The sequence below is a fragment of the Haemaphysalis longicornis genome, unplaced genomic scaffold (assembly GCF_048455015.1).
Source record: "Haemaphysalis longicornis isolate Haplotype H1 unplaced genomic scaffold, Haemaphysalis longicornis Haplotype H1 scaffold_1, whole genome shotgun sequence".
NCBI classification, from domain to species: Eukaryota; Metazoa; Arthropoda; class Arachnida; order Ixodida; family Ixodidae; genus Haemaphysalis; species Haemaphysalis longicornis.
Window position 1 is genome coordinate 162,035,443 of NW_027526203.1, and position 11,486 is coordinate 162,046,928.

The following is an 11,486-nucleotide window of genomic DNA, read 5'->3' on the forward strand; positions in this document are numbered from 1 at the left end:
TTGCAGCTACAGCCACTACAGCCACCGGATCTGCAAGTTGAGACCTGACCCGGCGAGGCGGACGCCGCAGTCGAGGTTTCTTCCCCCCCCCCCTCTCTCAGACTCAACGAGCGCCGCTGCTGCCTGCCCCTCACGAACTCGGAAAGAGTTTAGTGTGCGTCTGTACTATTTGCGGGTCGTGTGCACATTCGAACTGGGACAGGCGCGCAGCCGTTACGGCTTCCCGGTGGATAATCCGCATTAGTTTTGGAGCAGCGAATCAATGCTGTCGCTCTGCTCGAGTTCTGTACTGTGTAACCTCACTCGGTATTGCTGATTTATTGCTTCGGCAAATCTCTCATCATGCAGTAAACCAGTTAAGTTTGCCTTCGGCTTCTTGTCGTCGCATGACGGAGGCGACGGAGCCCTGTTCGGGGACGCCTTTCCGTATGTAACACACGTGAAACTGTCCCATTACGGAAACGAAACTGGTACGTCATAGTGCTTCCTCGTAGTTAAATTGCTACAGCCTACGAGCATGCTGTATGCACGCGCAGTTGCAGCGTAGGCTGGCAGCCAGGAGAAGCGCTTCGCGCACCGTTGGTGGATGAGGCATGACACGGTATTTCAATGCCACAGATAGCGACATGCGTCGGGCTCCAACAAAGTGTTTGTGCACACAATCTTCCGCTGTTCTACACCGCAATATGTAAACACCGTGATTATTCTACCAACGCAGTCTGAAAGGGTGACTCCACAAAGCTTCATTGTGCACCTCAATTTCGTTCCTATAGTGTTATATCGCGAAAATTAGGGGCGCTGTTGCGGGGCTATAGCAAACCCGCCCGAGTAAAGCTGCTAGAAACTAAAGGAGTTTGATGGGAGCTTTATAAGGCGGGTCGTACTCAAAGTTCAGAAACAGCAATATCTTACTTCGAACAGCTGAAACACTTCAGCACCAACATAACTTTGCACGACGTAACGCACATACGTTTGTACGTATTCCCGCATACGTGTGTTCGTGGACATGAACGCGTTGTTGCGAGTATTATCGGGCCCCATTGAAATGCGAATCGGGCGCCGGCTTCTAGTGCGTTCGCTGCCACCTCGTGGGCACCAAACAATTAATAAAATTGCCTAGTACAAAATACTGTTGCGAGGCCAAGGTATGCTCCTACTCCCATGCGCCATCCCAAGCCTTCGCGTGGATCTAATGGCGCGCTAAAAGCAAGGTCTCGACTCTTGACATCCTCAAGAGTAAAGACCCTCCGCGCTAGCAAGATACATTTTACTCCTGTCGAAACAAGCGAGCGCAGCAAGCTTCGGGAACATATAAGACAGGCTTTGGTTAACATGCTCAAACACCTCAGGAGAACGGAAAGTTGAACTAGTTTGATCTAGTTCATGTTTGAAGTGAAGTGTGTTATTGCTGCTCCGCTCGGGGATACTGTTAGCGTCCTTGTGAATAGCCATGTACAGTGCATGAAAAGGCCCCCGCAACGCTTTCATTTCAGAAACTTTTCTGGCACTACGTCTGTTCTTCGTGTCATGCAGAAATGGGCGCAAAAATAATTGTCAAGATTCGTGCAGAATTCGCGCACCGATCGCGATAACTATTTTTCCGTCTGTATCGGCACAACACAAAGACAAAGAACAGATGTAGTACCAGAAAAGTACCTGAAAAAAAGTATTGCAGGGGCCCTTTAAAGAGCCCCGAAACAGGGTTTCAAATGTGGTAATTTTACGTGCGCAATCGCTGGAGTGCCATCTAAGGAACGTCCTGCCTCAGAAATGGTTTAAAAGCGTTGAGTATTGGCCGAGTTGTCGTTCATTAAAAAGGGCCAGCAATAAGGCCTGGCGCTTTCACCCTCTCATTGCACCTACAAAGCACTGTGGAAGTTATGAATTCACCGACCAGGCAGAAGACCACTTCGAGAAACAGGGCAAGGCCCTTGCAGGTTCGAGATGCGCGCAGCCATTGGCTCGGCTCGGTGGTACGTCACGCTTTTTTTTTTTTAGCCGCCGACGCGCATGCCCCTCCTATTACTTCTGAGCAGGGCCGGTTGGCGGTCGGCCTGATCGAACCGCCCGGCTGCCGTGCTCCTCGCGTCGGCCGTGCTCGCTTCGGCACGTCAGTTTTAGAATAGGAGAAACAAGCGTTTCAAGGCCAGATAGGGGGGTCCGAAACACAACATGCTCGCTCACGACAGTAATTGAAGATTTACACCGACGACTAGCGACACGCTAGCGTTTCCGCATGCGGCGCTGTACGGCGAACAGGTCCTTCCGTCGCTCGAAAAGGCTTAGCATCGCCGCAGTTATACAGTCCCCGCTTTACGAAGCCGCGACGACGACGAGCACCAGTGCAATCTGTCACCGCCCTATCACCCCTTTAACGCATTTATACAGTGGTTTTCAGCAATAGTCCAGCTGTGGCTGGCGGTTACAAGTTTTAGCTTCCGCGGTGTATCCGTATCGTGCATACACCGCATAGTGGCCTCCTTGTCAACCGTGCAGGCAGGTGCTTGCCGCGGTCGCGCGTGTGTACACGGCGTTTTCGCCTGAAGAGACGCTCCGTGTTTTTCAGCGTTATTCACGCCTTGTAAAGGACGCGCTGTATCTACAAACTCAGCTAAGCTCGTGTGACGGATGGCGACGATCGGCATTCGTCCCTACTAACACGCCTTGCCAGAGTGACGCTCGCCGGAACCGCCGAAACGTGCACCCGCGTTTCCCCCAGAGCCGGGAACGCTGATTGGCTACAGCAAAGGGGCCCACCAATAGCGGCGCTGTACTTTTCAGTGCTTCGTGCGTCATAGAGGCTGCGTCAGAGCAAAAATTTACGTCAGAGTGCGGCAGAATGGCGACTTGTTTGTGCGGTCCCTGCTTTACGCAGAGGTGCAATATTTGGTATACGTTCTCGTGAAGGGGTACTCCAGCGATTACGCGATTGAAATAGCGACCTTCGGAAGCCTATTTACGACCCCTTTAAGATGGGCAGTGCATATGGATCTTCATTGTACGGCTGCCTTAGATGAAGTCATATTTTATGCGCGCTATGCGCGGCCTGCGCTTGACTCGGCTATGAAGGGAGTCTATTACAAGAAATAATACAGGTTCACTCCTATTTCGCGCGTCAGCGCAGCTTTTTTCAACGGCAAACGTTGCCCTGCGGCCTGCCATATGTGCTGACTATGCTGTAACACCTCTTTTCTGCGGAAGCGAACTTTTGCGGCAGCGAGCGAAGGTTATGACCATTGGCATCGAAGCCGTACTATTGGGGGGAACATTGTAGTGGTCAATTTTATAGTTACAGGCTGACCACCAGGCGTCAAAGCGTGTACAGAACACACGACCGGCTTCATAGATAATCGCTCAAAGAAAGCGCTTAGGGGAGGGGGGGGGGGCAGCGTCAGGTGGCGCTAAATTTAATCGACGTCGCCAACTTCTTTTCGCTGGCAGTGCGACCTGCGTCTGCTGGCGTAAAGGTAGTGATCGTACCAATCAATTCCGACCGTACCGATCATAATTAGAACGTGCAGGTCAATCCAGATCCACCGCTTAGATATGAAAATGGCGACGTACACAAGCAAACCACACTAGTATGTCTACGTGCCTGCTCGACTATAGCCTGTTTTGTTTTTGACTATCCATTCAAAGTTCACAACTTTTCTCGACTTTGACTTTACGTCAGTCTATGCGCAACAATTGACAGGAAGGGTCTGCTTGTGTGCAAGCAGCCCCATTAGGGTCATTTTCTGTGCAGCAGCGCTATTAATTTCGCACGAAATGAATGCACGAAAGGACTGTTTTTGCCAGCGGAAGCAGATGTTTTTTTTTTTTTTTTTTGCCAGCGAAGGACGTTTTTCTTTTTCTTTTTCTTTCTTTAGCCAGCGAAAGAACTAAAGGCACAAATGTCTTAAGCGGCTGTGGCTCTTCCAGAAAAACGGGAGCCACACTGATAGTACCTCCTTTAGGGTTATTTACAAGCGCAACAAATGGCCAAGGTAGTTATGACAGTCCCCCCCCCCCCCCTTCCCCATCAATGTCTGCTACGAGATCCGTACAGCTATCTTCAGGATATGCTCTTCAGTCGTTGCTCGCGTGCCAAAGTGACGGGAAACTCCTTTGGGGAAATTTCGCGAGAGGAAATCCCTGTTGCCGTGAGTCTGCTTTTCTCGCACAGCTATGGGCGGAATTCTCACTTCTGCCCACTTCATGTCCGCTTTAGAGCGCTTTCATGTCCGCTTTCGAGCGACCCAATAGCTGAAAGCAGACGACCAAGAGGTGACTCAGAGCGAGAAAAGCGGGGCGTCGGTTTCTGTACGTGTCATTCGTCAGAGGCCTCGCAAGTGCAACAACGCCAGGATAGAAATGTACATGCGGTAATGGGCTCACTGGAAGTACGGTACAAAAAGGCTGTTCATTTAAACACGCAGTCGAGAAGCAAGCCGGAGGGAACATCTCCTCCCAGGGTGACTCGTCAAGGAATAAGTGCAACGACCCGAGATAAAGAATGAAACAACAACGACGGCAGGCTAACAAGCACGCATGTAAATGACGAATAACAGGCGAGAAAGAACGACCGACTTTATCAGCGGCCGCATTTACATGACTGCGACAGAAGGGCAGCGAACCCACTTTCTGCCGCGTCGACGTAACACGTTGACGGCAGGATTATAGCGCGGAAGGCGCAGCGAAGTCAATGCACCAATTGTCTTGGACGCGCTGGTTTGCCGCTGTGCTGCGTCACTATAAGCTGCCGTCGCAGCTACTGCAGGTGCCGTCATAAGTGATTGGAACAAGTATTTGTGAATATCACAAAATATTTGTCTTACTGACTTTATGACAGCCATTACCGGTTTACAGGAAGCTGTTTCTACTAGGGAGGACTCCTTTAAACGCACACCAATGCAGTCAGACAGTTTCGGGAAGAAGAGATTCCTGTAAATTTACGAGACCATGTCCTAATTACTTTTGATGGCACCTGTACGTTATAACCACGGTTTGTAAGGATCAGCAGCAGCGCAAGCCGGTGCAGCGGCGTCGGAAAGAGCTTTAAAAAAAAACAAGCACAAACAAACCTGGCGCTATGCCGAGCATGGCAAGGTCATCATCTATAAAGCCGGTCCTGGTACACAAAGCCACGTGATTCGTTATTCGCATTTGAATCAGTACGTAGCAACGTACACATTGGATAATTTCCCGCTCATGTGTAGTTAAGCCTACTTAATTAAGCGTGTAAGTACGCACACGCTCGCGGGCAGTGTGCATGGACGTTTGTTCCTATGACCGCACACGGTCGTGGAAAAAAAATGTTAATTAATGGTCCGGAATTAATTATCCCAACTACAAAGCAGGAGCAAGCGGTCCCGGAAAAAGAGCCCCGGAACTAACGGCCCGGAATAAATGGTCGCATGTGCGAGGTATACGAAGGAGTAAACGGTCTGATGCTTGGCACCACCTATCGGTCTATTATAAAGTTAGAAGCAAGTCAGGGGGTCAACTGTTTATGCCCCTGTGTCAAGAGGGGGGGGGGGGGTGGCTACGGAAAACAGTTCATTAATTGAGCCCGTGGGAAAACGCGGTAGCTATTTTATGTCGCAGCCGAAACACGAATCACAGATTTTTAAATTTGTGGAGCTTCCTTTAAAATAGAGAACGCACGCTTAATTTTACAAGAATGTCGCCTATAAGCCGGGTCCTCTGTTTCCAGGTGTATAATGCTTTTTCGGTAATCAGGAGGATAAATTGGGTGTTTTTTTTAGTTTGATCGGAGAGAGAAATTGAGTTTTAGGCAACGTCTTTCCTGAATTTAGGGTTTATTTTCAATAACAAAGAAGCATTATTTACAGCAATTAACACATTTTAGCAGCCACAAACTTTGGACAGAGGTAATGTGAGCTGAAATACCTTACTAGAGCTCGAAATCGAGCATGTCGGACGCGCACCGTCTTTACAAGGCGTCTTGTGCAAGTTATTATCTTCATCGCTAAGACCCAGCTGCTTCAGTTTGTAGCTTAAGAATAGCATGAGTGGGGCACTTGTTCTGGGCCGGCGGGAGCACGTCTGGTAATTTCTTCAAGCTTGCACCGGTTAAACTCTCTTGCAAAGAACTTTTCGCAGGCTGTCTCTGATGAAGAAAGTGCTTCTTAATGGCCCGACAACCCCATCCTTCCCCTTCCCATCGTCCATATAATACCCTGTGTGTCAGCCCCTTTCTAACAAATTTTCTTTTATCTATCTTCCTAATGGTCAGATGGTTCACAATTCAAATTCAAATTTGGATGTTTCTTCACCGGCGCTACACATGCGATGAGGCGCGCAGTAGTGGAGAGCTCAGGCTTGATGTCGACCATTTGGGAACGCGAAATGTGCGGGTTAGCGTTTTTCGCCTGAATGAAGAAAGCGGACGCCGCAGCCACGATCTAAAACACGTTCTTGGGCTCAGCATCCCAATGCCTTAGCCAGTGAGCCACAGCGGCCGGTCAAATGATTCGCTGTGGTTTCGTCTTCTGTCTTTGATGAAGAGAGAGAGAGACTGCTATGGGTTGGTCTTTCAGCCAGAGTTCATCTTGCTGAGTGGATTTCTGCCTGCAGCCATAATGATTCAAAGCGGTTTCGTTTTCTGTCTACGATGGGAGAGACTGCTACTGGTTAGGCTTTCAGCAAAAGTTCATCTCGGTGTGTTGATTACTGCCTGCAGCCATTATTTGTGGTTTAAAACATTTCATCGATGGCAAATTTTGGGGGAGGGCTTCAACGCAGTGTTTAGAGGGGGGAATCAGATCTCATGCAATTTTTAAAGACGATAGCCTTTTTGGGCTATTTAAACGCAAAAAAAAATGGTTTGTCCGTCTGTCCCTCGATTTAGCCGCCTGGCCAAAACTTAACAGAACTCTTGAACGAGGCGATTACATAGGCAAAACAATTTCCAAATTACTAAACTTGGTAGCATGCTTCATGCTGTCAACATTGTTGAACAGAAATGAAAATTAGAGATATTTGAGCCAGAACCACTGATACTAGCAGTGTTCTTTTAATTAAAAGTAAACGTGGGCGCAATTGCTGTGACAGGAACAAAAAAAGGACACGTTAAAGGGACCCTGCAACACTTTCGATAAGCGCTTTCACTCTTTCCTTCGCGTCTGGAACCACTGCGAAAGCTACGGAGCGGCACTGTGCAATTTGCTCGTCGCAACAGATACGCCTTCCATTTATGCTTTGTTTTTGTCGCTTTTTTTAAAAGCTGCTATCGAAAAGCGTTCATTGCTGCAACTGAAGAAAAACCGGCCAACAGGCGCATCATGGCCTTAGTGACGTAGTTCGAGCCGTCGAAAAACGTCAAGACCGGGAAAGAGAGAAAAATCTTTTGAGCGAGTTTACAACTTATCTGATAGGCATAGAGCCGTAATTTTTGGCTGAGGTACTTTGCGACCCCCTAATCTAACTACTGGGTGTGTTGGGTGACTACCTTCTGCAAGCATGAAGATTTCAAAAAAAAAAGTTGAAAAAAGAGTTGCAGGGTCCCTTTAAAACCTTTTAACGAAAAATAAAAAAGGGGTGGCGTTGGAGTCTTGTGCTCATGGTAGCAAAAGTAACAAAAGGGACGTCCCAATTCATAACGCGGAAGCAGAGCGAAATGGCATTTAGAAAACCTCTATTGCGTTCAGGACCGAGGCAGGAGGGACCGAGCGGTGGGGGAGAGAGGAGGAGAGGCTTTACGTGGCAGGGGCGGCAGAAGGCTATCGTTTTTCTGCAACATTTGCAGCGAAATTAGCAGATACGTGGCCAAGTTTTTTTCCACTAAACATTCGACTAAGACGGACGGATAGCTGTAGGGAAATATTCCCATAGCAAACACAACGTAACTGCAGTAAGCTTGATCTCATCGAAAAAAGGAACACGTTGAAATATCGTACTGGAGCGCTTTTCCCGCGTTAACCCCTGGGTCATTTGTTCCAGGACCATTTTTTCCTACATCCCCGCATACCGCAGGTGCGTATGAATGAACATATGCATGGGTGCGACTTCTGTCCTCACCGTACTTGGGACTGGACCAGCCAAACCAGGTCGTTTCCCATCGATGACGTGCCCCCCCCCCCCCCTCATCAATGAGAAACGACCTAGCGTGTTTACAATGGCGCACTGCACGGCGGCTGCCACTGGACGTACGTCGCTTTCAATAACTTCGGCCACCCAGCTCCGCCGCGTCCGAATGCCGCTATAGTGACCGGAAACGGTCAAGCGAAATGACAAAGGCCTCACGCAGCGTCTGCCTTCTTCAGCGGCATGCCGTGTGATCCTGTCTTCTCCTTTGGCGGCCTGTACGGTAATTCTCCATAGTTCAACGAGCAGCCGAACGTGGGAGTGCAACAGGGTATTCCAGATGTCTTCCCGAAGTTTCGACATTGGTGGTCCCAACGACTTTGGCCCTAGGCAGACGGCCTCGCCGAGGTCTACCAGACGTTCACCTGTGAGAGAGGGAAACGTGCCCTCTCTGCGTGAGTATGTGGGCGCCAGTTTTCAGCGCTGTTTACTTTCCTGATTGGCGTGTCGCGGAAAGAACCGAGCCGGGACCACGAACGGGAGCCGCCGCTTTAATGGGACAGGATGGAACACTATGTACAATGATAATGATTCGAGAGGTATGTTACTGGGGCCACTTCTTCCTCCTCGCTACTATTTCCAACATCCTCCCGACCTCAAAGAAAGGAGGTAAACAATTATATCAAGCACAGCGTGATCGTTCCAATGTTCCGGGTTAACACAAAGCCGAGTCGGGGCAGTCCTATGTCAGTCCGGGGCAGCGCAGAGCGCACTTCCTCCGCCACCGGTGCTTGTATCGTCTCTCCAAACGACGGAGTGTAGAGGCGAGCCACGTGATGTAGGGCACATAGCTCGCTCTGTCAGCGCAGCAGTGCATAGGAAGCTCCTCACGCGAAGAGTTCGCCTGAAGTCGTTGAGACGCCTTGAGGCGGTGTAGGATCTGGCCTGCATATCGTTGCTTGGAGTGTTTCCCCGTTTTTCGTCTGGGAACCTTCTTCGCTGCCAACGTTGTCGCTGACGTTGTGAGAGCGGTTCTTTTTTGCCAGAAAATCCAAAAGATGCCCCTCTTCTGTCTTTCTTCTTGTTGTTTGGTGCTTCTCCCTTTTTCTCCGTTTGCGCTTTCGTTGCGTCCTGTATTTATCTTGGGTAGTAGTTTTCGGACGCCCCCTACAATCAGTAACGTTAGCATTCGTTGAAGCCTTTCTGTTCGCGACGACAGGAGATACCGTGCGGGGTAGCCCAATTTCGGTGTCCCGGTCGTTTCCTGTGTCGGATTCGGGTAATTCACTTTTGGGGTTGTGGCAGTTCCAAGTTTCTGATAGTGCTGAAGGCATAAAGCGCTATTTGTAAAATGACCGGTGTCTGATTCTCGCTTAAGGTCCTGTTTCGGTTCGCCTATCAAGCTTACGCTGGGATTATCGTTGCATTCTTCGTCAGTTACGCCCGTCAGTAATGCCGCCGACCCGCTGACAGACGTGCTCTCACTGTTTGAGCCGTAATCTGGAAAAGAAGGTAGGCCTCCATGGTTCAGATTGCGCCTCATTCGTTCGCGAATCGTCCTTTTTAGAGACGCTCGCAAATCCTTAATAACTGCTCCTAATTTCGATTTTGTCGTTACGATGGTGTTTGCCCATGTTTCAGCCCTTTCGATTTCCTCGGCAATCTTGTCAATGGCAACGACGTCTTCGATTTTGCCGTCCATTTCCTTGAGAGCTTGCTCTTTCTCTATCAAATACTGGTTCCAGCTAGAGAGCTGCACTAGCGAGGGCGGTCCATATGAAAGATGCAGCTCAACTCAATTTATAATCGCCGATACTTCTTCACGTACCTGGAGTCGTTGATAAAGAAGATTCTCCATCGTTTTCATCTGCGTTGGTAAATCCTAAAGATCGTTGGGAGAAAGTCCAGGAAAAGCCGCTAGGCGGTCTTTGTGGTGGCTACGATCAAGCACGCGTCGTTACATGGCAGGAATGTGATGCCTTGATCGCGTTTGCCTTTTGTTCATGTGCTTGAAGCTCGTTCCCCTCGGGTCGTTTCCTTGTGCTTCAAGCTCGTTCTGCGCCAGGTTCCACGGTCATCGCCCCACGGCTCACGTTGTCGTTAGTTGGTAGCCCGCTCGGACCTTCCACCGTTGAGTTCCCTTGGCGCGGCTCCAGACGAGGACACAAATGCACCGGAGGAAACTTCTCGAAGGTCGATGGGGCCAGTGCTCGTTAGGGTGTCTCACGTCTGTGAAAGCCGCTTTTCCCGTAGTTTCGGCACCATGTCGCGGAAAGGACCGAGCCGGGACCACGAACGGGAGCCGCCGCTTTACTGGGACAGGATGGAACACTATGTACAATGATAATGATTCGAGAGGTATGTTGCTGGGGCCACTTCTTCCTCCTCGCTACTATTTCCAACATGGCGACTTCCACACCACATCAGGGAGAAAGGGAGAGAGGGGACGTACACAAACGTGTTTATTCAATCTCGACAGCGCGGGAGCGCACTGCCTGTTCACTCAGATCGATAACGATGTATACCGTCTTTCTTCGATCAACTTGGCCCTAATGACTGCCCAAGCCCGACACCAACTCGTCAAAGGTTCTGCCTTAACCATTGCAACCACCGTGCACTTCGACCACGCTATACCTCGAGTCGCAACAGCCCGTAAAATGAACTTAAAATGAACTTATAAGGGCTCCTCTGGTGGGCCCTCACGACACCCGGACGACATCTCACTCCGATCAACATACCGAACTCGAACGAACCCGGTTGTCCAACGCAAGCTAAAGATCCACGTCTGGTCAACCCGATCAACCAGGTTGAGGACTTGATGGACACCTCACGTGTGGAAAGCAAGCGCGTGTTATCGTCGTCAACCGACTCGGACGACGTAGCAGACGCAAGTAAGAAGTTGCGTCTGCCTGCCCCTAGCGCTAGTCCGGATTTGTGAAATTGAGTAGCACCTATGGGCTTCTCTGTCTTCATTACCTTCTTTATTTCCCTGATGCCGCCGTTATTCTCAGTCGCTGGTGGGTACTTTCATTGGTGGGTGAGACGGCAGAAGTTCCATCGAATGCCGACGCGAAAGCCCATTGAGGCTTATGATGTTGCTTCCTCCTATGTTAGCTTTCGTACTAGCATGGCGGCCATGGTGTGCTCCTTCCTGCTCATTTCTTTCTCCCGAGGTCACGTGACAGCGTTCCACGCTGCACACGGGCTCCGGTCTGCCTCCGTTGTTGCTGCGTTTCAGATGCGCGTGCCTTTTCGCAGGGGATACCTCTAATTTTTATTGTATTTTTGGAGGGCTGCGCGTGGTCTTGGCGTTCGCCCAACCTCCGCGTTCCAGGCCCGCGTGATATTTCAGGGCGTTTGTTGAAGCTCACGTATTTTTTTTTTGACAATTTTCATGGCTAGTCCTGGACGTGCTAGTGTTTTATTTTTCTAATTATGCTACGAATATTAACCCTAAA

At 49.8% G+C, this 11,486-nt stretch overlaps 1 protein-coding gene and 1 pseudogene across 3 annotated transcripts in view; both read right to left on the reverse strand.

Annotated features, from left to right (window-relative positions):
- Positions 1–11,486, reverse strand: part of LOC144155501 (uncharacterized) — a 339,376-nt pseudogene that overhangs the window by 150,670 nt on the left and 177,220 nt on the right.
- The window catches only part of LOC144138757 (uncharacterized), a 46,572-nt gene that overhangs the window by 3,583 nt on the left and 31,503 nt on the right, over positions 1–11,486 (reverse strand). The window lies entirely within an intron of this gene.